At 44.8% G+C, this 26,075-nt stretch overlaps 1 long non-coding RNA gene and 1 other non-coding gene across 9 annotated transcripts; both read right to left on the reverse strand.

Annotated features, from left to right (window-relative positions):
- Positions 1 to 1,175: 1,175 nt before the first annotated feature.
- Gm24208 lies at positions 1,176 to 20,541 on the reverse strand. 8 transcript variants are annotated; one of them, XR_003950167.1, is made up of 5 exons: positions 20,460 to 20,504; positions 16,950 to 17,039; positions 9,322 to 9,427; positions 4,766 to 4,923; positions 1,176 to 3,721 (listed from the first exon to the last, which is right to left on the reverse strand). It is a non-coding gene; the product is annotated as a predicted gene, 24208 (long non-coding RNA). The 8 variants fall into 8 exon arrangements; XR_003950168.1 differs by having other exon boundaries at positions 1,176 to 3,724; XR_003950169.1 differs by having other exon boundaries at positions 1,763 to 2,566.
- On the reverse strand, positions 2,957 to 3,091 carry LOC115485860. Its single transcript, XR_003950312.1, has one exon. It is a non-coding gene; the product is annotated as a U8 small nucleolar RNA (small nucleolar RNA).
- Positions 20,542 to 26,075: the final 5,534 nt, after the last annotated feature.

Genomic DNA, 26,075 nt, shown 5'->3' on the forward strand with positions numbered 1-26,075 from the left:
TCCTCTTCTTTTCTGGGGTGAGGGTGAGGGTGGAAGTGGGTGGAGATGGGGAAGGAGTAGCAGATAGAGAGTGAAAGGAGATGGGAGATGGGGAATGAGGGAAGCTTAGGGGTGAGGATTGGGGGTGAGCGGGGTAGGGGTGGGAAGGGAGTGGAGTGGAGGGTGACGGGAGGTGAGACGTAGGGAGTAGAGGGGGCATTTCTGATCCCCAAACTGGCTACTTGACAAGGAAAGAGAGCTAGGAAATTTGAGCAGGTCCATATCTGCCACCCTGAGCAGAGACTCCAGAAGATGAGACACAGAAAGGGCTTCAAGAAAACCTGGCCCAGTTGAAAAGTGTTACCACCTGGTGGCTCTGTGACCTTGGGCAAAGACTTCTGCTACTTTGAACCTCCACTTGCTTTTCATCACAATGGGGATATACCTCCTGTGTGCCTGGTTGGAAGTTCAAATAGAGCATCAGTTGGCTGAGAGAAGACCTCCATCAAGACCCCTCCATGAGCTCTTAAGTTCTGGATATCTGTGTGGCAAGAGTGGGGAAGGAGACCTATGATCCAAATGTGTGCTCAAGTGGACCTGAGAGCAGATGAGAGTTAATCATTGCTGGATCTTGAGCACCAGCAAATGGACTTGGGGCCAATTATATTAAATAAGCATTTGTGGGATGAATGGATGTCACCTAAGGACTCAAGACCACAACACACCAAGGTTCCATATGTCTAAATGCAAAAACTACATTTCAATCGGTATACTTTTTGTCAAAGACAAGAAAACATATAAGTTACTCATACTTGAATGTTAAATTGCATAAATGAGGAAGCAATACAGAAGAAATAGAGATCACAAATAGAAAAGCTAGGTACTACTGAGACCCCTGGGGAAGCATTTCTGGCATTTTCTCCTGGCACCCTGAGGTGGGTCTCCACAAAGGGACAAATCCCCCCCCCCCCCCCAGCCATCCACCCTCATATTTGCTTCAGGGAGCTCTGCTAATCATGAGCTGTTTCCTTCTTGGCTCATTGTGACTTTAGCTAAAAGCACCTGTTGAAAAAAACCTTTTCTCCCCCTCAAAAGAAGGACTGGAATCATCCTGTGAGGGAAATAAGAGGGCAGTGCCAAAAACACAGAGTCATTGCAAAGTGGCTCAATTAAAAGCAACAAAAAGGGCAGCGAGATTGATTTCTAGAAAGCCAGTTTATTGTTAACATTTTGCTTTGAATCTGGGATTGAAAACCTCCAAGAGGAAAAGCTATAATGAGTCAGCCCCGAAGCATTGCTTCATTTCTAAAGAAACGTCCCAGACTCTCAAAGACCGTAAGAAACTCAGTTAAACATTTGAAAACATTTTGTTTAATACCAAATTCTCCAAAATCTCATAGATGTTCAAAGCTAAAAACAACATTCAAAGGCTCCAAAGTTAAAAATTCCAGCCATTCTACAGTCCTTTTAGGTGGAAGAGAGTAAGAGCTTTGAGACTGGACAGGCCGGGGTTAAAAAAATCTCAGCTTTACCTTCTGCTAGAACAGAGGTTTGGAGTCACCCAACTGCTCTGAAACAACTTCAGCACTTCTGAGATGACTGTTAGCTACTTTCCTTGGCTGTGATAAAATACCATGATTGAGGTAATTTATGTAGTCTCAACCCTCCTAATGCTGTGACCCTTTAATTAACAGTTCCTCATGTTGTGATAACCCTAACCATGAAGTTATTTTCATTGCTACTTTTTAACTATAATTTTGTTACCATTATGAATCTTAATGTAAACATCTGATATGCAGGATACTGGGGGGGGGGGTGTCGAGACCCCCAGGTTGAGAACCACTGTTGTAAATGGAAGCATTTATTTGGGTTTACAGTTCCAGAGGGTTAAAGTCCATCATGGTGGGGAAGCATGGCAGCAAGCTGGGAGGGCAACAGGATTAGGAAGCTGAGAGCCCACATCTTCGACCACAACCCTGAGGAAGAGAGCACACTGGACATGAGGCAAGGATGTAAAATCAAATCCCAACCCCAGTGATGTGTTTGCTCCAGCAAGACCACACTTTGCATAGTGCCACCTCTGAGTGTCCAAATGCATGAGCCTACATGGAACAGAATGATAGAGAAAGACACCTGAGGGGTGTTTCCAGTGTGCTTGAAGTATGTAAGTGGTGCAATATATAAGAAACCATACTCACTTACATGGAATTCTGTGCCCTTTCTTATTCTCCAGGAGTGAGGATGTTCTTATGTGCATGTATTTCATTGCTGACCTGATCCACCTTCACACTATACCCACTCTTCCTAAGGCAGCCTGAGTTCTGGGCCTCTCACACAGGATGCTTGCTGCTCCTCTCCACTTTACTCAGTCTCAAACTCACAACTACCTGGCTCTCAGTTTCAAGGTCCCTACTGTGCAGTCCTTCATCCTTACCTGTCTGAGTTAGGGTCTCTATTGCAGTGATAACGCATCATGGCCAAAAGCAACTTGGGGAGGAAAGGGTTTACAATTCTCAGAGTTAGCTTATAACTCTGAGGTCCCACTCTATTACTGAAGTAAGTCAAGCCAAGAACTCAAAGCAGAGACCTGGAGACAGGAACAGAAGCAGAAGCCATTTAAGAACAATGCCTACCAGCTTGCTCCACATGGGTTGTGTATTATACAGCCGAGGACCACCTACCCAGGGGTATTATCACTCATACTGGGCTATACATCAACCGTCAGTCAAAAAAAAGTCCCATCCACTTATTTACAGGCCAGTAGTATGGAGGCATTTTCTCAGCTGACGTTCCCTCTTCTCAATTAGAGCTAGGTTTGTGTCAAGCGGACAAGAACAACCAGCGCACCACCATAGCCACTCTTCCCATTCCACTGCATTAAGTCCCTCCATCTCTCAGCTGCCCCTGTGCACTATGGTTGATTCCCCAGGATGTAACTCAGCCCTTTGAAGACTAATCTCCAGCATTTCTTTTTTGAATCAGATAAGAGCAACCAGAATGTTGTCAGGTCCTGATTGCATGGAAATGCTAATCAGCAGATCATGCAAGCTCCAATCATCATATTCTACTGCCCTCCGAGAGGAGGAACAGGCAAGGATTAACCTCCTGACCATCTAATCCCCAGTTTTACTGCTCTGTGGCAGCCCTCACCCAGCAGAGGTATCTTTTTGACTTCTGACTAGAAGGGGGCAAGGAGTGAAGGAGGATGTGTTTCTACAAGACTTGTCTCAAAGTATCCTCTACATACTTGAAGTATTGGGAGGGGGTGATGTTGAGGGGAGGGGGCAATGGGGAGAAATTATGAGGAGCCTAGATTTCCTGCTGAGCTGATCTTCCAAAACTTATTGATATCACATTTCCAGATGGGCACACTCATCTACCACTCATCCAATAAGCACAGAAGGAAAGTGAAGACCCAACCTTTATCAAGACCCAACATATAACTAATAGTCTCATGATTCTTCTGCCTACTTCTGGTCATGGAAAGACTACACTGTGGCCACCCAGCTGAGCTTGACTGCATTTCCCAGGAGTCCTTTCCCTGGATGCTACAATGGTATCTTCATTTCTTTCTTCACTTTCTTCAACCTAGGCTGGATACAGATGTGGTTCCAGAGTGAAGTGACACTGCAGGTAACTCTCATCATAAGGAAGGAGGCTGTGAGGATCAGGCTGGTCCCATTGTATTCCTTGCTTGTTCTAGCATGATCTTGTTCTTGCTCCACGTCTTTTCTTCCTGGGTCTGCTAAAGTCAAGTCCAACGCCTTACACAGTGTGCATGGACAATGTTTAGTGTCAGCAGTTACAGCAACCCTAATTCCTCTTTTTAAGTCCCTATTCTCCATCACTTACTGTGTCTTATTACCCTAGGGAAGTCCTAAGAAATATAATTAATAGAGTGCAGAGGCTAAGAAGGTACGTCTGGAGCCACAGATCTTGAGTTCAAACCTTAATACTATACAATGATACTTGGTCTCAGCTCTAGGAAATGGGGTCAACAATAATACCTCCCTCATAGTTTTGAGGTATGAATAATTTAATATCTACAAAACAATTGGAAGAGCTTTTTCCATGCATGTGGCACTATTGTTACTGTCATCTCTTTGTCTTTTAAAATACAACAAGATAAACATTTGATTGTATTCACCCACCAAAAAGCTGACATGACTTTCTAGGACCATTTGACTGGCAAGTTACAGAGATGGACTTTAACCCAGTGAGTTTGCTTGTAACTACACTAGGCAAGGGAAAGTTGCCTCTTCTGTTTCTTCCTTTCTAATCCTTTTGAGGAAGCCTCTCTTTGGAAGGCTTCCAAGGCTACAGTTTCATAAGGACCCTTAATCATTTTAATCAAGAACGGAAACATTCATCAACTCATGCCTCTTTAGACAGACTGAAAGAACTCACAGAAGTGCTCATTTTTCCTTCAGTGTTCAATCTTTTTCTGAGCATAGCACAAGTTTAGTCTTGACTAATTTAGAATTTCAATTAATTAACGAGTGTTTATTCAGCACTAGTTTCCACCAAATGTTATTCTAAGTGCTGTGAGGTGACCAGGCAGAGCAGATATGATAGTCAGAAATCTATTGGACATAAATTTGAAAAACCTACATTGGCCTATTCATCCTGCTGTTTCCTCTTCACCAGAAAAAAAAGTGTTAAGGGGGGCTATCTCTTTTTAGTTATATTTCCATCACTAAGGAAGTTAGGGAGGGAGGGTCTCAAGTTCCAAGTCAGCCTGAGACCCAGGTAGTACAGTGTCAAAAACATGGGGGCTAGGACTTACCATATACAAAGCAGAAGGCTGGGTGTCCAGAACAGGAAAAAAGATATTTTCACATCCAAATACCTGGATCCTGTGGTTGTAAGCTTACTTGAAAAAGGGTGTTCGAAGAGAATGTCCTATGTTAACCATCCAGGTGGCCCCTCCATTCAGTGACTATCCTTAAAAGGGAAAATGTCAAAAGACACAGAGAGAGAAAGAGGAGGAAAGGGTTCAAGGGAACAGTCTGGTGTGCGTGACCGGGTCTGAAGGATGGAATTGTTCAAAGCCACTGGTTCTCAGATTATTCCATCACAAGCCCTATATGTTAGACATGAAGCCACAGGATCTGATGTTTACCCTGCTGGGAATTGGTGTTGCTCTGGACTGATCTTTCCTTGGTACTCTCTGGTTCCTCTCTCACGGAATGAGACTGTTTGTATGGGGCCATTCAATATCTGAAGTATGCAACGTGTTTGTTTTCAATTCATAGGGTCTCAGAGCTGACTTGTATCATGAGCCTCAGAGGACACTTTGGATTCTGAAGTCTTGGGACTGTTAGGAACTATGGAGGGCAGGGGGTGTGTGGAGTACTGAGAGATAAAGTAAGTGCCTTTTGCATTAAGACATGAAAATGGGACTTGTGGGATCAAGTGTGGAATCTGTATAAAAATGGAGAGACAGAGCTGGGTGTAAGCACGAGAGTTAACTTGTGAGCATGCATGCTCTACTCTGCCTCTGGGTGGGATATGCTCAACTGCGATCGCCCCACTCCCACCCCTACTTTTCCTCATGTGTGTGGAGGGCAGAGGAGGTGGTGGTATATGTATCTTTAGATAGGAAGCCAGGCACAGCACAACCTGGGCTTTTTCACCTGATTCACCTTGCATGGTCACCTGCAGCTAGGAATTCACTTTCAGCTCACAACTCTGTTCTTTGTGGGCATAAGGCCAAGATCTTCATTTCTTTATTAATGTTGGCTAACAACTCTCCTCGGCTCCTTAAATCAATTGTATCCACACAGCCTCCACCATCCACGTCACCCGTATCACCAATGTCTCATTGCTCTCTGCTTATCCTCTGTCACACATCAGATCTCTGCCCTTTTCTTCTCTGATCTTTATACCCTCATTTAAAGGGCTCACAAGATTCTTGGTCCTACCAAGGTATTCTCCCTTCATCTGTGCTTTTTAACTTAAGCACAAGATTCAAACTGGTTCTGCTCCTTGTCCAAGTTTCTGTAGACCTTGGGAATATGGATTTTTTTGGCAGACCACCTTAGAATTTTACCCAACTACATTTCTATATTTCTTTTTTCTGTTTTGTTTTTGTTGTTTTGTATTTGAGACAGGGTATCATTCTATAATCCAGGCAGGCCTGGAACTTTCAAAAAAATGACTCATCTCGATAGTACATTCTGTGTGTCTTCCCTTGACAGAAGCAGAGTCTTTAACCTTCAATAATTCCATCCCAAGGGTCAGAACCCTTGATATCTGCTTAGTTCACAAAGACCCCATCTCCTTACACCATCATCTTGGGGATTAGCTTTGGACATATGCATTTTGGAGGGCATCAAAATTCACTCTGTGGTAGATATTATTACGACAATAAACTATTTTGTAAGTGAAAAGACTAGGTTAGTGGAAAGACCAAAGGAAATCATTTGGAACCACACACACCTAGTATGTAGGGGATGTTGGAGTGAAGGCCAGGCAGCCCAGCTATAAGTTATTAGTCTGCTACGAAGCACCTGCATTTTTCTGCCTTGTGGAAGGAACAATGAGTCATGAGGAAAGCTGGAACTGGTGGGTGACACACAGCTCCAAGCTGACAAGGAATTGAGTAGGAGGGAAACAGGACAAAGTGATGAATGGGAGGTGGGAGTACGAAGGGGGGCAGGGGGAGCTGAGGCATTCATCCTCACATAGAGCAAGCATGGCCATCCTCACATCCTCCCAGTGAGTGTGTAGGGTAGACTGAGCGCTGGCTCGGTGAACAGGGGATGTGCTTGTCTGCTTGTTGCAGTAACCCTTGCTAATGAGCTCTGTTTTCTCTTAGGCTGCTTTTTCTCTATTGGCAACCTTCATGCACGGTACAAGTCCAGCATACTACTACATGGAAAAGTTCATAGGGTAGTGGAAGCAACCAAATTCATCATGGGGATGAGCCTTCTTGAAGTGGGAGCTCCAGCTTCAGGGTAGCCCCAGAGATGATGAGTTGAACTATCTGAGTTCTATCTAAAACACAGACAGACGAGAATAGCAAATGGCTGTCCCCACTCTGTGTGTGTGTATGTGTGTGTGTTTATGTGAGTACACATGTATGTGATGATACATATGTGTGTATGTATGTATGTATGTTTGTATGTATGTATGTATGTATGTAAAAGCCACAGGACACCCTCATGTGTTATTCCTTAGGTCTCATCCACCTTATTTTGTGAGACAAGATCCTACCCTCTAGCCCCAGTGACCCGCCTGTGCCTGCCAGCTCTGCTGTAAGATTTTAGCCATCATGCCTGGCTTTCTATCATAGCTTCTGAGACCCAAACTCGGATCCTTATGCTTGAGTGGCAAGCACTTCATCAACTGAACCATTTCCCCAGCCCTGGCTGTTGCATTAGGCCACTAAATTTTAAGGTTTGTACATGGAAATACGTATTGGTACCTAGAAGTCAAGTGCTATCATAATAAAATTCTAAAACATATGTCATTGGCTTCGGGGCTAGTCAGCCTTAAAAGCCTCCCAGAGAATATTAGTGAAAATCTTAAGGGACTTGAGAAGACTATCAATGAGGCATTCAGGGAAATCATGAATATGTTATAGGAGTCTTCATGTACAAGGGCCCTTTGTGTTATGGTGGCTGAAAGTTTGGCAGCCCTGTAGTCTGCAATAACAGAGCAGAAGAAGGTACTTGATGGTCTCAAGCCAACTGAGAAAGTTCCAAGCAGTACACTAAAAGAGCCATCAGATTTTTTTTTCTAACTACAATAAAATGTGAGAGGAAAGACAAGGTCAAAAAGCCAGATTTTGTTAGGTTAAAAAATTAACATGCTTTTTATTTCTAAGTCCTCCCAGGTAGAAAATTGTGATTCCAGCCTTAACTAGGATGGTACTATAAGTCCCCAGAGATACCTAAGATGATATTTCCTAGAACTTCTTGGGCAGACAAAGGCCTTCTAAGGATTCTAGGGGTTTATCTTAGTAAAGTTGCTCTAGCAAGTCAACTTCCTCCAGGAGCACCAGACAGCTTAGAAACACTGAAGCAAACCCAGTGATTATGTTCCTTTCTGTCACTGAGGTTGGGGTGGCCATTTATACAGCAATTGATAACTGTTCCAGGAAAGAGCCACCAGTCCTTGACAACACAGTGATCTCTCCCATTTCAGAACTCATTAATTGACCCTCAGAACTTTACCCAAGGGAACATTCTGGTTAGTCTCTGTAACAGGAAGGTCTCTTCCTCATTTTGTGGATTTTCTGAATGTTGGAGCCTGACCTATTCCCAGAGAAGAGTAATGGAGGTTACACCCAGGCCCTCAGCCTCCGGAAGGTAGAGGGAGACCTTGTCAGTGGACTAAGAGGGCATATTGCCCTGACCCTAAGGACACTACTGATATTTTCTGAAAGAAACTTCATGCTTTTCTTCTTCCCTTCTCTAAACTTCTTCCTTTCTTCTTGTGAAGCATCTGAGGGTTAGTTTCAGGTAACTCACTTAGGGCTTTTCCCCTTTCTGCCGATGGAGAAGCATGTCTACTCCTGTGAGCAATCTGGAGACCATGCCTATCAGAAGTGGGTCCCTCCTCCCATCTCCTTCCCAGTGACTGGACAGTCATTGATGGAGCTTCCTCCAGGAAAAAATCAGAGAGCCATCTGTCTGGTTTGGGAAGGCAGGAAGTACAGACAACCAATGAAGGGTTTGGGGGTCTCTGATGGCTCATGTGCTGAGCCATGAGAATTTGTGAAGCAAGTATAGAGATCAGAAAACATGGGAAAAGACTACTGGTGTCAGACACACACAGGGAGGCAAGCTTTGAAATACCAGCACAGATAAGTTAAGACTCTAGCTCTCCAGTAGTACACTTCTCCATCCCTTGTGCTCTGAGATGAGAGAATGTGATGGTAATATTGATTGTCAACACTCCAGGATCTAGAAACACCTAAAAGACAAGCCTCTGGCACACACCTGTAGGAAGGTCCTAGACTAGTTTGAGGTGAGAAGACCCACTCGAAATGTAGTTTGCACCATTCCATGGGATAAAGTCCAAGGCCAAATATAAAGAAAGTGGGTTGGGTACCAGCATCCATCTCTCAGCTTTCTCACAAATATACACTAGGAGGAGCTGCCCCAGGTCCTGCTGTCAAGGCTTTCCAACTATGATGAACTTTCCCTAGAGCTGTGAGCCAAATGAACCCTGCTCTTTTCATTGGGTGTTTTGTCACAGCAGCAATAAAGCAACTGACATGGGGAACTCTCCCTCTCCCTCTCCCTCTCCCTCTCCCTCACCCTCTCCCTCCCCTCCCCCTCCCCCTCCCAGGCTGTGACTCTGGTTTACTGTTAAGCTCTTTATCATACTTACAACAAAAATTGGCTGACCCCTATTTTTCTTTGAAATTCTTCCACTGGCCTCTAAGACACCATTGATTTATGTGGTTACCTTCTAAAATGCATTTAATCTCTTCCGCCTAATTTAATATACAAGAAAATCAAAGGTCAGATAAGTTAAGATATTCACCAAATGTCTATACTGAGAGATACGGCATCTACTTTCTGATCCATGATCTAAGCAGAGACACCAAACTTATTTAAAACTTATTACCTTTCTCTTTGTGAAAGTTATTAATATAAAAAGATGCTATAGTAAAATAAATTATTAAACAAATGGATCCCTATTTTTTTTAACCCTAGGGGCTTTAGTTGTATCTATAATGCTATAATTTTTAGTATATGAACCAAGCCTATATTAAAATACTCAGATCTGATAGGTAGCAGATAAATATTTGTTTGTTCTATTTGGCTCTCTATATTTTTATCTTTCATTTGTCTTTATTAAGCCCTAATAATACAAAGCATATTTTATGTCAAAATAATTTAATTCAATGAATATGGTGGAAACAATTAAAACATTTTTGGTTCATCGATCAGTAATCACAGGAAATAATACATATATAAAACATATACAAACATACACATCTACAGATACACACACACACACATACACACACACACACACACACACACACACATATATGAATTCTGTTTTCTGCTTTATTCTAACATGTGATTATCTTTTGACCTTTGTATTTCTGGTCTTGATTCATATAGGGACAATATTTTTATAAATTCAATCACTGGATGTAGTACAACTTATGCAATTTGAATTCTATCATCAATCATGAGCCTCAATCATGAACACTTTTTGTCTACAGACTATAATCTTAACAGTTCTCAGGATTACGCTTTTTGATGGCTACACTACACTGTAACTCACTAATCAGTCTTCCTATTGGACCCCACTTCAATCATTTCTAGCCTTTTGTATTTTCAAAACCACTTTCACAAATTTCTGATGGACATAATTTTTATCTTGTTGTAAAAGCATATACCTTCATATAAGATACAAAATATATTTAATCACAATATTTTTCAAGTATGCAAACCTATAATGTACTTGTATATGTTTTACCTTACTTTGCCCATGTTTAATATTACTACGTATTTGTAGTTTGTGTAGAAATTCTTTCCATTGTTAGTAGATTTGTTTGCATGATAGTTATAGATATTTCAGGTCAGCTATCCTTAGAGCAATAAGGAATTTCACAGTCTGAACCCTCACAATGAAAGAATTTCAATTTGCTATTTATACTGTTGGATTCTTTACTTATCCAAGCAAGGTGTTATCTAAGTCCCCCCATGGGTGCAGTTTCTCATTGCTGTTCTTGGGAGACAAGATGCTCAGACTGGGGTAGAAGGGAATGGCAAGGGATGAAAAAGGCAGCAAGGTGGGAAGACAGGGACCCTTTTGGACTCTGCAGCTCAGTGCCCATAGAAGACTATAACACAGCAGCTCAGGAAAAATCCACAGCAGTGCTACTTTTGGCTTTTTTGTTAGACTAGAAATTGAAATTAAGAAGGATGCCTTTGATAAGAAGATACTTTATAAAGTCCAGCCTTTGGGTTACTGAAATTTGGTCCCATTGTCCCCCTTTTCAAGAACTATCTGAAATTCACAAACTTACCTTAAATGAGTCAGAAACTTCTATGCGTCAGACTGCTTATAAAGCCAAGCCTTTCTTTTCATAACTGTTAGGGAAAAGTTCTGCCTTCTCTCAATTTATCTGACTAGCGGTCTCCAACAGGGGAAGGGAGCAGAATTGAAGGAAACTTCAGGATTAGTAAGGATCTCAGAGGTCATCCTCAACCTCCCAACATGGAGGTAAAGTCTGCCTGGTGGGCGGGGTCCATACAGCCCCAGCACTTGGTGAGTACAGGAGGCTGAACTGGGAGTGCTTTTCTCCTGGAGAAACATAGACCAGAGCAAGAAGGTAAATTTTTCTCAGTCTTGAACAGCTAAGGCCCAACATGGTACTTGCACCTAGGCCTCATGCTCTCAGTTTATTGTGTATTTACTGAAATTTCTACAAAGACATTAAAGAAAGGGTGGTAGAAAGATTCTCCCCCAAGAACTCATGATCTAGTAGAAAAGACAAGACATAAATGATAATACCACGATATTAGTACCCTGAGGAAGGTGTAGGTTAATGTGTGAAGATGATATGGAGAGTTGGTGGAAAAAAATCAAAGAAATGGTCAAATGTGAGGTGAACTTTAAACACCAAGGCAGCATTTAGGAGAACAGAGGGCATTCTGGGAATAGTAGGTAGTGTGGGCCAAGGGCTAGAAACCTGGATTTCATGAATGCTTGAATGAGAGCAAATGAAGAAAAGTGTGATGTGTATGTTTTAAGGTGAGTCAGGAAAGGCTAGGAGAAGATGCAATACAAACATCCTCAACATCCCAGTTGCTTAGAACATCAAGAATTAGGCTAAAAGTCCAGTGTGACTTTTCATATTTTCTTCACAGGATTCTAGCTAATGGCCCAGCCACTATTAAGAACTTTGTATCCAAAATAATATGTACTATCTATGTGGGGGTTACTCTCTAGATACTGTGAGTGACTAGTGGCTACCATGCTGGATAGCATGGATATTAGAGAATATTTCCAGCACTGCATTAAGTATCATTGGCAAGCTTGGTCCAGAATAGTGGTCTATAAACTTTAGCCTGTGAGCTCAATGTAATCTTTAAATAAAACTTTATTGCAATACAGCTGTGTGCATTGAATTGCACATTATCTTTGATTACTTTCACATGCAGAATGCAGAGTTTAGAAACTATAGCCAAGACCATATGGCCTGTAGCACTGAATATACTCACTGTAGAAGTTAGTGAAGATCTGATGGAGACCATATCCCAGTTGTTCATAGGGGGAAAAGTGTTCATCTCGGTCCTTGACCCCTTGACCACAGCTGCTACTTGTCTGGCTGAGCAGTAGGGAGTTGGGAAGTGCAAATACTCGCCTTTTTTTCAGAAGGAAAAGAAAGGGGAAGCCTTTGCCTTGAACAACAAGCACAGGGTTAGATGCCGCTCAGAAATATAAAGAGGGTCTAGAGGACCCAGAAGTTTGAATGTTCTCTTAAAAGAAGTGGAACATTATCGGGATGTGGGGAAGAAGACAGGAATAAGGTCAAAAAGTGCATTGTAAGGGGGCTGTTGGAATGGACTGGGGTAACCACTCTAGAAGGAAGGAAGCCAGGGAAAATAGAGAAAAATAGAGTAAAATAGAGAAATGGAATAGAGAAAGAATCCATAAAGACTTTCTGAGAGCTCTGGAATGCTTCCCAGGGTGACCTAGTCCAAAGGAAATGCAACAGTGCTCTTCCTGGGACCAGCTCATGTCCACAGAGCTGAATTAAAGGAGCAAACGTCTCCATGAGCATTCCCTTCCCCAGTCCAAGACAGAGTGCTTAACTCTCCCAACATAGCCATGAACTAGGTACTACTGTGTGAGTGTGTATGATCGTGTGTGTGGGTGCACCTGCACTTTTGTGCACGTGCATGTGAAGACAAGAAGACAACCCTAGACACTGCCTCTCTTTACTTTTGAGACACGATCTCTCGAAGACCTGGAAGTCACCAGCTAGGCTAGACTGACTGACCAGCAAGTCTCTTGATCCTTCTGTTTGGGTGGGCTCACAGTGCTAGGATTACAACTCTACACCACCACTCAATTCTTATATTAAAGATGGGTTTGGGGTGTTGAATTTAAGCCCTCAAGCTCTCATGACAAGCTCTTTATTGTCTGAGCCATCTCCCCAGCCCACTATGAATACAATTTTATCCTCATTTGCCATATGAGGAAACAGGTTGAGCAGGATAAATCACTTGTCCAAGGTCACACGCTGAGCAAGGGATAGCACAGAGATTCAAAGCCAATATTCTGCTTCTCCACAATCCTGTGCCCAGAGTAGAGAGTGCCCGGGGCATCCACCACTGTGCACCCTAGCTGGCCATCTTTCTACATCCTCCATCCAGCTCTCATGACTTTCTAGCAAACTGTCCAAATGGAAGGATTATGTGGACTGTTGCTTTTTATTCTCCAAACACATTAAGTGATTTTGTCTGGAAATGTTTTACAAGCCCCAATTATGCCTCCTACATTCCCTCCCCAGTTCTGCCCAGGTCCCCAGCCAGGACTGTAAAAGAGCTTTTTCTTCTCTGGAAAGCTCTTAACTCTCTGCCCCCAGAGAGGGCCAGTCCTCCCTTGTCTGGGAACAGCAAAGCTCCCGTCCTGGCTCACGGGGAGTTTTTAGACCGACCGTCATGTCTCAGTCGGGCCCCTGTTCTTTTCATAGGACTCTTTAATTAGGTTCAGAAACATGTTTATGATCCTGAGAACCAGCCCGTGTTATATTAGGCAAGTTCAAAGCTTCATTTCTCCCAATAACTCTTAGAACATTTCAGTAAACTCGGATGCCTGGGACGCAGCCATCTCTGAACAAAATCAGACCACAAGCAAATAGTATCCTGGCCTGGGCAGCTTTGGGATGAAGGGTAGGGTTGGAACTTGTGCAGACCGGGGCTCTAGTTGGGCCCCACCCACTGCTGGCCCCATGACCTCCAGGCCATTAACTTCTCTCATCTTTAGAGCACAGAGTGAGAACAGTGGCTCTGATCATTATAAAGACTCAATGATAGGTAAATTTAGTTCTCTTCCAATTATGAGCACAGGCGTGAGGAGAGGTTCTTCTGCTTGCGTGCTAAGTAAGCCTTTAACTAGTTCAGCCGAGTTTTCATCCTCAGCACCTAGGGAAAAGTCAGGTGCCGTGGCGCAGAGACAGGTGGATGATCAGAGCTCTCTGGCCATCTATATTTCCCATTCCATTCCGTGAGAAACTCGGGCTCAAAAGCCAGGTGAACTGCAATAGCGGAAGGCATTCAACATTGACAGACTGGCCTCTTGCAGCTGCACACATGCACGTGTATACAAAAGAAGACATAAACACAGACACACACACAGACATACAGACACACAAACATGCATGCATGTGCTCAGACACAGACAAACAGACACAGACAGAGCCACAGAGAAAGAGACAAAGAGAAAGGGAGAGAAAGAATGCTTACACAACAATTCTAAGCACCACAAGATGCAGTGGCTTACATCTTGTAATCCTAATTGTTTAGAAGATTGAAGTAGGAGGATTAGGAGTTCTAGACCAACCTCAGCTATGTTGTGAGTTGAGCAGCCTGTGCTAAGTGAAAATCTATTTCAAAAAACAAATGAGCAAACAAAAAGTTCTGCACATTAATTTAATATTAATCAATGAAGGCATCTAACATTGGAACTCAGGAAAGTTGCCACTTAGCTAACGTAGCGTGCCTTAGTGTCCAGCTTCACGAAAACCTACAGGTCCGTCTCCAACATATTGTTTTACATGAGGTATTTGCCATTGGTTTTGCATACTATGCTGAATATTTTGTTGTTGTTATTTGTGTGTGTGTGTGTGTGTGTGTGTGTGTGTGTGTGTACTGAAAGTAATGAAGCTGGGTCCTTAGGGCTGAGATCAATCAAGGGTGACTTAGTACAGGTGTTAGTGTTAGTGGAGTTTGTCTGGTACAGGATTTACACACAGTGCCTATAAGCATGAGATCTCAGCAACTCACACCACATTTCCCTGGCCCCAAGTGGCAGCAAAAAGAAAGAAAGCAGGTCACACTGCCTTCTGGGCCTGTCTCCACTTTGCAATAAGTATATTGCACCAGGGGAATTTCTTGGAGCTGCTTCTTGCAAGCTGCTCCTGCACAAAGGGTCTCTTGCTGTGTGTGTGTGTGTGTGTGTGTGTGTGTGTGTGTGTGTGTGTGTGTGTAAAATATCTTATTAGAATATGATTCATGTGTCAATTATGTTCAGTAGGTTTTAGCATATCTGTAAAGTCACACAAACCACTCTGGCAAATGCATGAAGTTGTATCTGTCGAGACATGATTCACACATCATTTGCTGCATCCAGTGAGTTTTGCTTCAGCTGGAAACACACACAGCTCTCCCTGTAGTGAAACTTCCCACCTTGTCAGCCCCAAAGGGCCTGAATATTTACTAGAAGGCCTCTCTATCCCCACCCCTGGACAAGCACTCATCTACTTCTTGTCCTGAATTCTCCTGTTCTGAAATTTCCTATCAAGGGGATCCCTCACTCTGTGTTCTGGGAACCTGGCTTCTCTCACTTAGCAGAATGGCCCAGGGCTCACCTACTCTGCAGCCTATATCTGGGCCTGTGTACTTCCCATCTGTCCGTTTCTGGCCTCACCCTGCCTGCTTGGTGGCCACAGGCTCACCTCTCTTTGAGGCTTCCCTGGCATTAGGCCCACACCTCTGGAATGCTCCACACACTGAGCAGTTGCCTGCACAGGCAATCCCAGAGGTGCACAACCCCCTCAGCCCACTCCCTCCTGCCCCAGGAAACACATTTCTCAGCCCTTTCCACAATTTGAAAGGTTTTAAGACAAACTGACCTGCCGCTGACAGCACTAATTCCTTTCTTCCTCTCCAATGCTCCTGTCTCTTTTCTCTCTCTCTCTCTCTCTCTCTCTCTCTCTCTCTCTCTCTCTCTCTCTCTCTCTCTCTTTCCCTAAAGGAATTTTCTTAGATGTGTGTATGGTTTTTTTCCCTGCCTTTAGCTGTCACTTTGGTATGGGGATTGATGTTAAGTAGTACTTACACTCCGGGGCTCTGTTCCACTGACTTTATATATACAAGATCTCCCTCACTTTCCACAGGGTGGTCATTATTATGTTCATATTGTAATAATGACCCTGAGACTCAGAGAAGGCTGGGAGTCACCCCAGGCCTCTCCCAGGAAACAGAGAACTTGAACCCTTGTCTTTTTGACTTGTTCTGCTGACCCAGAGACCAAAATCAGAGAACACCTGGTAGTACTGCTAACAATTTCTTCCAGAGCCTTCTCTGACCTGCAGCTGCATCGCAGGAGTCTGTAGCCTGCAGCAGGCTCAGTCATGTCTAAGGCTCTGGGAAATGTGACTGGTTAAAGGCCTGTTATCTATCATCTCATGAACTCCTCAGACTCTGTAGCTCCAGCAGAGCTTACACAGAATACTGACTTAGCAAAAAAAATATTGACTAAGGCAAGAATCTAGGAAACTGTGTCGTAATCCATGCCAGGTTGCTTTGGAATGAAGGAAGCAACTGAGGCTTGGGGTTGCTAAGCAGCCAAATCTCACACAAGCAGCAAGAGAAAGAGATGGTATAATTCAAGCATCAAGACCAGATGGCATGAGGGCCTTGTAGGACCGCAGAATTCAATCAGTGCTAAGTGCCTCCCAGTTAGTGACTCTTTCAGAACTGAAGTTTGAGGCCTGGGGTGATGGCTCACATCATCCCAGAACTGAGGAAGCAGAAGCAGGTGGATCTCTATGTGTTCCAGGGCAGCCTGGTCTACACACCAAGTTCCAGGAGAGAGGTGAGAGGTGAGAGGTGAGAGGTGAGAGGGGAGAGGGGAGAGGGAGAGGGGAGGAGAGGGGGAGAGAGGGGGTAGGGGGGAGAGGGGAGAGAGGGAGAGAGACAGACTGACTCAAGGCTGACCAAGGACAGCATAACATCATATGTTTACATGATTGTTAGCCGTACCTGTGTCTTTTCACTTCCTGTCCACAACTCTTGGCAGACAATTCCTGACTTTCCTCCCTCAGGAACTTCCGGTTGCAGAGCCAGGAGTTCCTGCGGGGTTAGGGAGGAAGTTTAGGACTCAGGGGACTGCCCCAGTCCATCCTTGAGTTAAACTCTTCCTTTCCAGTGCAGACTGGAAATCCCCACTTCCTACTCTGTCCCTTGGCAAACTCCCCCGCAGGGCCTTCCAGGCCACACTTCCGACTGCTCCTGAGAGGTCCTGGCCTCCTCAGCTCCTCTTCTGGCTCCATGGCCCTTCCTTATGAAGATGAGAGCTAGGGCAAGGGCCAGCTGGGTTGGGCTTCGGTCCCCACTCTGTCACTTGAGTTCTTACTTACAAAATACAAGCTGCCTAACATTTCCAAAGAAGACAAAGGAATAGCCAACAGGTACATGAAAAGAGTGGGTGCCAGGGAAGTAAATATCCAACCCCCAATGAGAGATCAGCTCACACTTATTAGGTTGGCTATCATTTTAATAGATTAAAAAAAAACAAACAAACAGGTGTTGGAGATGTAGTGGTACTGAAATTCTTGTGCACACTTGCTAGGAATGCAAATGTCACAGCAGCTGTGGGGAACAGTGTAAATGCTACTTACAAATTAATCCCACTTCTTGGTCTCTATCCAAAATAATTGAAATCAGAATCCCAAAGAGATATATGCACTCCTATGTTCATTGAGATACTGTTCACAATAGCACAAATGTGGAAACAACCTAAATTTTCATTACTGTGTAGTGTGTGTGTGTGTGTGTGTGTGTGTGTGTGTGTGTGTGTGTGTGTGTGTTTGTGTATGGAGATTCTTCAGCCATAAAAATAAAGGAAATCCTGAAATAGTCAAAGACATGGATGAACCAGGAAGATATTATATTAACTGAGATAAGCCATCCAGCGAAGGGCAAACTGTGGATTTCCACATCTGGGAGGGACCTGAAACAGCTGTACAAGCTGGAAATGTAGATAGAGGACTTGCCCAGCATAGTCAAAGCCCTGGGTTTGATCCATAACACTGCAATAAATTAGGCATGGGAACATACACAGAACCTGGGAAGTAGAGGCAGGCAGATCAAAAGTTCAAAGTCGTCCTTGGCCAAGTATCCAGTTTGAGGCTAGCTTGGGCAAAAGAAAAAAAAGTAGCATGCTTAAGTACAAATGGTGTGATGGGGGCTTTCCTGGACAGAGGGTCAGAGAAAAAGGAAGTGATTAATGATCTGACCTTCCAAACATGCTGCCTAAATAACATGTGTAGATCCACTGTGTAGCATGTATTTATATTTAACAATACACTATTGAACACCGAAAGTGTTGGAGAGTTTTGCTCTTGGCTTTTTGAGACAGGGTCACTCTGTAGCTGAGGCTGGCCTGGATTTGCTATGTCCTAAAACTCAAAATCCTCCTGCCTTGGGTTTTTGAGTCTTGGGATTACAGGTGTCCATTAGCGTATCAACTTCTAAAATTTGTTTCTGTGGTGCATTTGTGGTAAGTGTCCTTACAACATAAGAACAACCCAAAAGGTTTGAAGGACCATGAGTGAAGTTCAGCGTGTTTTGAATGTCTCTGTTGCAGTGACTGGACCGTGGTATCATGGGTCCTTGCTCCATCCAAACTTATTTTCTGTTAAATATCTATAGTGTGATTTATGTTAATGATACCCCACTCTAAGCTAGTTCTACAACTGGCCTGTCAAAAGTATACAAATGGGGCTGGAGAGAGAGTTCAGTCAATAAACTGCTTGCCTTGAAAACATGGGGACCTGAGTTCAAGCCTCCAGCTTGATCCCCCAGTGCCCGCATTAAATGACAGGTGTGGTAGTTTGTCCCTGCAGTCACCTGGGAAGCAGAGACAAGTGAATCCCTGAAGCTTGCTGCTCAGCCAGGCTATACTACTCAATGGCCAATAAGAGACTGTCTCAAAAAGAGGTGTGGTGGGGGAGCGTTGGTACAGTGGGCAAAGGTGCTTGCCTCCAAGCCTGATGACATGAGTTCAATTCCCAGGCCCCACATGGTTGAAAGAGGGCCAACTCTTACAAGTGGTTGTCCCCTGACTTCCCCACATACCTGTATGCATATACACACACAAATAAATAATCACAATTTCCTTTGAAATTGATGAAAAAGATGGACAGTGTATCTGAGGATGTTTGTGGTTGTCCTGTGGCTTCTACTGATTCCACAGGCACCCATGCCCATATACACACACATACACAAAGACCATACACACACACACACAGAGTACATAAATAATGGCATAGGCAGCCCAGTCACTTTACCTTCCCTGTAGACATCTTTTCCCCTCTCCCCCTCTGTCCCTCCCAGTCTAGCTGTGTTACTTCAGAGTCCTTAGAATACCAGCTGACTCAGTCTCCTCCAGATCTTGAGGCTTTTCTAAACTAAGGATATATTTCTTTATATATATATATATATATATATATGGTTATCTATTATCTATTTGGATATATAGCATAGCAGCTGTTATCCTTGAGAGCTCACGGTTTGCCTAGAGGCTTTGTTCCATTTGATGCCCCCCCCCTCCCCGTGGACTGTAGTGGATTTAAGACACCAGTGTTTACTGAGTGAACGGATAAATAAGCATAGACACCTTCAAGCTCAAGGGTGCCGATGCTCTGGGTGGGGACTGAGGAGAGTGGGCACCTCTGTTCAGTCTCCTTTGCCCCTTTATCCCCACTTTCCCCTCCCCCATTCTACCCCCATCTCCCTTTCCATGTTTTCCTTTATACTCCCAACTGTTTCCTAAAGGGCAGGGCAGATCATCTGACCCTCCACAACATAGCAGACAGCACAATCCTCCTGTACCTGGGTAGGTCTGCAGCCCAGCACTGCTTAGTAGACCTCCTTGCTGCCTCTAGCTTGTTAAGCTTCCACATGATGCTTCTAATGCTGCTTGGACAGAATAAAAACTCCAACTCTCTCTCTCTCTCTCTCTCTCTCCCTCTCCCTCTCTCTCTCTCTCTCTCTCTCTCTCTCTCTCTCTCTCTCTCTCTCTCTTTCCTTCTGGATTGGAATTTGCTCCCACCCTGATTAGAGTCTAGTAAAATGAACCCTGAGCAGGCCTGCTTCTCTCAGCAAGCCAAGCTAACCCAAGGACAGTCATTAACTTGTTATTCTAAGTAATCCTCTGCTGAAAGCTGTGAGCAGCCTGTGCTGGACAAAAGCAGGGCTTTCCAGCACACACACACACACACACACACACACACACACACACACACACCACACGAATACCCTAGACTTGCCGGCTCGAATAAAGACAGACAGTTTCTAAGGAGGAGGAGGGCTGCTGAAGAGCCTCTGTGGCTGGCTGGCTGGCTGCAGACCGCACAGGAGAAGCAGTGCAGAGCAAGCCTCACTCCGCCAGCTGTGTCAGCTTCTGTCACGTGTGGACACGATTGCATCTGCCCACCACTCACTAATGTTCCCATCTTTGTGGTCAACAGAAGAGACTGCCCTACTTACCACATCAGATTGACAATGGAAGTGGAAGTGGCTCTTGGGTTTCGGAAGCACACATGTTATTATATGCCCTGTACCAGATAAGATCCCCAACAGCAGAGCCGCTCCTGTGGGGCCCCTCCTACTTATCTCTTTCCTCCCAGTTCTCCATCCATGTCTTCTTATCATCCCTCAGTCCTCTTAGGTTCCCAACTGCCAAGTTTGTGTTTATGCATAAGTCTATTCCTTAAGCACAGGGTGGCCTTCTCCATCTTTTCCTACAAGGAATTCACACCAGCTTTCAAAGCAGCTCACATATGCCGGCCAGGACACACTGTTTCCCAGCAGGCGGCTATCTGGGCAGATATTCAGTGGCAGAGCCCTTGCCTAGCACACCCCAAATCCTGAGTGGGTCTCCTCTCCAGTGCCCAAAAGCCAAACACCCACCTCCACCTCAGCATTTAGCATGCTGTGGGGCCGCTAGGTTGTCTTGTGAGACATGACACAAGGCTACACACCCTCCCCTGAGATCATCTGAAAGCTGACCCGAAGACCCTTAATGATTCAAAAGAGTTGTCTTCTCTTACTCCTGAAGTGGTCAGATCTTGGCAACAGCGAACTTCCCGGGGGGAAAGAGTCTTTCCTAACATTTGTCTTTGGCAGTTTGTTTGTTTGTTTGTTTGTTTTCTTTCTAAGAATATATTGTGTGCCCTTTCTAGTCTGCTATACCCACAAATTCATCTCTTCTCTCCAACTTCAAGGGCCCCAGCGCGCAGTCATTGACAGACAAATACACACACAGTTGCTGCCTCAGAGACCTGAAGCCTGGAAGCCTTCACCACTGGCCTATTTCTCCCCTTAAAATGTCTGAAAAGGCTTCCAGCAGGAGGCAGCGGCTGGTCCAGCCTAATGAAGATTGGAGGTTTTTTCGGGAGTGGGAGAAAGTTCAGACCATGACCACCAAGCTTTTATATCCTCTCTCTTAACCAGTAAAGTACCTCCTGGAAACTATGACGGGCCTTGGCAGACCTGTGGGTCTTTTGCAGGCAAAGACATGTACCTTACAGGCTTGGAATCTGAGCCCTCCACCCCCAAAAGTAACAAACATAAAATTAGGTACAATTTTTTTCCTTCTGCCTACCATATGGCCAGCACTACTCAGAGGTTGATATGGGCATTTTAACCAAATGATTACTGTGACTCCTCAATCCACCCCACCCCCGTGTCCGAGTGAAGCAACTGGCACTCCCTTTAGCTACGCTGTAAATAAACAACATACAGTGGGTGCCTGGTCCGGGAAACAACAATGTCACCGGGAAAATCATTCACCTAGACAAGCTCCTGCTGCTAGAAGTGCTTTGCTGTGGCGTCCATTGTCACCAGCCCAAGCGTGACAACAGCCAACCAGCCCTGACCCAGGAAATGCAAGCTGAGGGGCACACAGGAAAGTTTCCCATGTCTATCTTGCATTCTCCAGGGGCTGAAACTGCTCAGGGATGGATTCGGCTTCCTCTGCTGCTCTCTGGGAAGAAGACAGTACGGCTTTCTCCCCAAAGCCCCCAGAGAATGGACAGGCAGAAGTCCATCCATTGGTGAATACTGCACTAAGCCACATGTTTTTGTGAGCACACAGCATTGTAAGGGATTCTTTGTGTGTCTTGCTCATTGCAGCATTCAGCCACCCAATCAGTATTTGCTGAATGAATGAATGAATGAATGAATGAATGAATGTAGTAAGTATCTTGACTACAAACAGCCAGCTAGCCCAGTCAGCTTATCTGCAGAGGAATGCCAAGAGCAGCCCCAAGCAGTATTGCATAGACACGTGTGATGGGTCAGAGCCAGAAGAGCAGAGCTTGAATCTCTTACCTTCAGGACAAGTGTCTGGAGTCTAGGGACAAAGCCATTAACCAACAAGTTCATGACAACCCCAGCTTAGCTCTGCCTCCATCATGCCTGGCATTGGCAGATTCTGTAGGAGTTTCATTTTACCCACTTGTGGTTCACAGTGCTTGCCCCTTCCCACAATGAGAGGCAAATAAGACAAAGCATGCCAATGTGCTTCAGATACAGCAAAGGCGAACTGAATAGCAGCCATCCCATCCTCCCTGAGGCTTGCTCTTCTCGTGCCTACACTCATTGGACTGTATATACTTCGGCTTTCCAATGAGTTGCAGATTCATTCGCTTCCCAGTCTATTCCAGCACTCTCACCTCCACCCAGGAATTGTTGGTGCCCAGTATGCACAACTATAAACAAAGTTGTACAATAGGGACCTCTGGAGAAGGCATGGGTTTGCTATGAAAGGTTGGGAGGGCAAAAAGACCCTGAAGGTTTGCCTGCACAGATGAGGGGAGATATGAGTTTAGAGAGAACGGGACTGATGAGATCTCTGTGGGTTCCCACATGCTTCCTGTACAATCATCTAACAGAAGACAGAGGAAGGATCACATCACTGTACCAGGAAGCCAGATTTGGATTCTGTAAAGAATACTTCCTCGTCTAAACTTGGAACTTGGCCCTTGGTCTCTTTCTGAGCAGGGTTGAAGAGAGGGGTCAAAGGAAGTTGCTTTCTGAGCCCTGCTTATCCCCGAGGATCCTCTTGCTAATTCCCAGGGCGCATGAGCACAGAGGGCCACCCAACCTAAGACAAGGACACCCTCAAGACCTTTCTTCGGTACAAAACCTAGGTGTCATCTCTTATGGGCTGGCAGGTGTCTGTCTACTGCTCCACAACATATTATCATAACCACTGGACTTCCAGAATGCCAGCGCAAGAAATTACAGCCTTTCCTAAAACATCAACACATCATAGCTAGAGAAATGCTTCCATTGGCCTATGGGCAGGGCAATTCGGAAGTTGTATCGAGCACGGGAGGCTCTATTTACTGTTATCTTTGCTTATACCTCAGTGTAACTGTAAGCCCCCGGCGACTTACATGAACCGGGTACTCCTGAAAGGCAGGCTGGAGCTGAAAGAGACTAGCCCGTGAGAAAAGAATGAGGCCAAGACAAATTTTTCTCTGATCAAGGCCCCAAAGTTTACTAAGAGTCTGTGCTTATAAAGGGGGGGAGGCCCATCCCCTGCCAATCCATTCTTGGTGCCTGGAGCCAGCCTGTAGGCAACATGCAGGATAGGATGTGTCTCTGGAAAGTCTCGGAGAATAGCAGCGGTAGTTGACATAACAATAGAGCCATCTAAATCGGAAGGCTACACCCCAGGTGATTTAATTTTCAGTGGTGGCAAAATCTGAATCAGCCTGCTTCAAGGCTGAGGGAGGCTACACCTCAGTTCACTTTGGAAGCTTCAGCTGTGGGAATCCCAGACCCCGACTCTGGCTCATTATATACCAAGAAGACACTTGGTGCTTGGCATATGTCTCTGCATGATTTCTGTGACTATCTATCTACCTCTATATCATCCTGGGAGGTGCCCTACCAACCTGGGCCAGTTCCCCTCTGTCAGGTGCAAACCTTAACTCCGAGTGGGGGGTGGCTGTAACCTCCCTCAGGCCTTGCCCACACTCCCCCAGGGCTGGCACAACATCAAGGTTAGTTAAAAGGGGCCTCCAAAGCTCTTGCATGTGGCCTAGGGTCCAAGCGACTCATTAGGCGGTGGCGGCTCTCACACACAGCCTTTAATGTGGAGCGATGGTATTTTTCAGGATTCTTTTCAGAAGGAAAAAGTTAATAACGTGAAGGCTTTATTAGCTCTCTCTTCCCCCCTCCGAGACGTGCCCTTTGGTAGTGCAATGCCGGGGCTAGTTAAGGCCAAGGCCCGGGGATTTCCTCCTCTCTGGGAAAGACTGTAATTATACACACACAGGGGCCAAGGCAGTGAAGTGGTAACACACCAAGGTCCTAACCTCAGAGGCGGAAGGGGAGCTAGGTGTGAGCCGTCGTGGCCGGGTCTAAAAAGCAGAACCATATGGGAAATGCATTACCTGCTCTACAAAGGCGGCCTTGCTAATAAACGTATTTACTGGGTTAAATAAATACGCGCAGGGTTGTTAAAAGCCTGGCCCTGTGACTTCAAGTCACCAACATTTTTCACTTGTCAGAAAGGGCCTTTTGGAAGCTTTCAAGCGGCCTGCCTTCCTGCCCATGTTTATGCATTCACTGTGCCCCTGCCCATAGAGAAAGAAAGGGCCTTTGTCTAGTACTGTGGAGACCCTACAGGTAGTCAAGGGCATACACAGGCTGTGTGTTCCCGGCCTTGGGAGTGCAGGTTGCTGCTCAGAGCTGGTATGAGGAAACACTTCTCCTTACTGCTCTGTGCCCAAGCAGAGGAAGGGTTCTGCTCGCATTGCAACGTAGAATCTTCTTGACTCTAATTCCTTGTGTATTTTTGTTGTCAAGTATGTGAAATATGAAATCACCATTTCACCCTAGTGCAGTTCAGTGTATCTGTACGTTTGTGCTCACTGACCTCTACTTCAGCACAGTTCCATGACCCCGTGGAAACACACTCCTCCACGAAGCCGAAAGTCTCGGTTCCTCTCCCCTCCCAGCCACTCCTCCATCACCACCTCTCACCCGCCTCCTCTTCTGTGGGTCCAATTATTCCAGACACGTGGGATCTTTTGTGCCTTCAATATTCACTAAGCAGTTTTCATTTCATTCAAGTTATGGTTATGTCCATATTTCCCGAACTCTTTGTCACAGCTGAGTAGTATTCCATTATAAGATTAGATCATATTTTGTTATATAGTCTTCAACTTGTTGGGTATCTGGATTGTCTCCTCTTTGGTTACTACAAACAGTGCTACTGTGGACATCCTTCCGTGGTGTTTTTGAATACCCGTTTGCAGTTGGGGGGAGGGATTTACTTAGGATTGGAAATTCTGAGTCACAGGGCAATGTCTATTTAAAAAATAATGGTGCCCAACCTATCTCCTATTGCAGTTGGTGGAAAATCAAGGAATAGGAATACATTTTTTCCCCTTATAAAACTCTAATTCTCATCGTTCTGTCTCAATGTTGGAAATATTCTCTTCCTCTTGCAGACAAATATAAAGACCAAGGGAAGCTTGGTTTTCCAAATATGGAAGCCTGGGATTTGAAAGCTGATCCTTCAGACTATGAAATGCGCAGTCTATCTTTTTGCCATCACCCCACTTGGTGGACATTATACAGGAAGTGGTGTGCACTTCCAGAGCCTCCAGAAGCTCTGAAAGCTTTCTCAGGAAAGTCTTAAGTGGCCTTCTCTAAATAACCTGACATGGCACATGAGCTCCGGGGCCCCTAAAACAAAGGGCTTCCCACCTCACACCCTCAAGACACTGGGGTAAGTGTGGAGGGGGACAACTCATTTGTTCTCAGCCAGAAGGGCTTATCTCTCTTCAACATTACCATAGTGTTTGCTAGTTCTTGAAAACAGTGTGAGTTGCCCGTTGCAATGGTTCTCTCTCTCTCTCTCTCTCTCTCTCTCTCTTGCTCTGTGTGTGTGTGAGTGTGCGCGTGTATGTGTCTTTTCATGAGCAGAGCACCCCAAGAATTGACTATAAGGAAAACAGCTGTCCCTTCATTTCCTACTCTGCCCTTTATTCTCTACCATGAAAGTCTTATTGTTTGTTTTCGGGGTCGTTCCTCTCTGTATAGTCCAACCTAACTAAGTTTTTGTTTTTTCTTTAATCCTTC

Source organism: Mus musculus, chromosome 12 (genome assembly GCF_000001635.26).
Source record: "Mus musculus strain C57BL/6J chromosome 12, GRCm38.p6 C57BL/6J".
NCBI classification, from domain to species: Eukaryota; Metazoa; Chordata; class Mammalia; order Rodentia; family Muridae; genus Mus; species Mus musculus.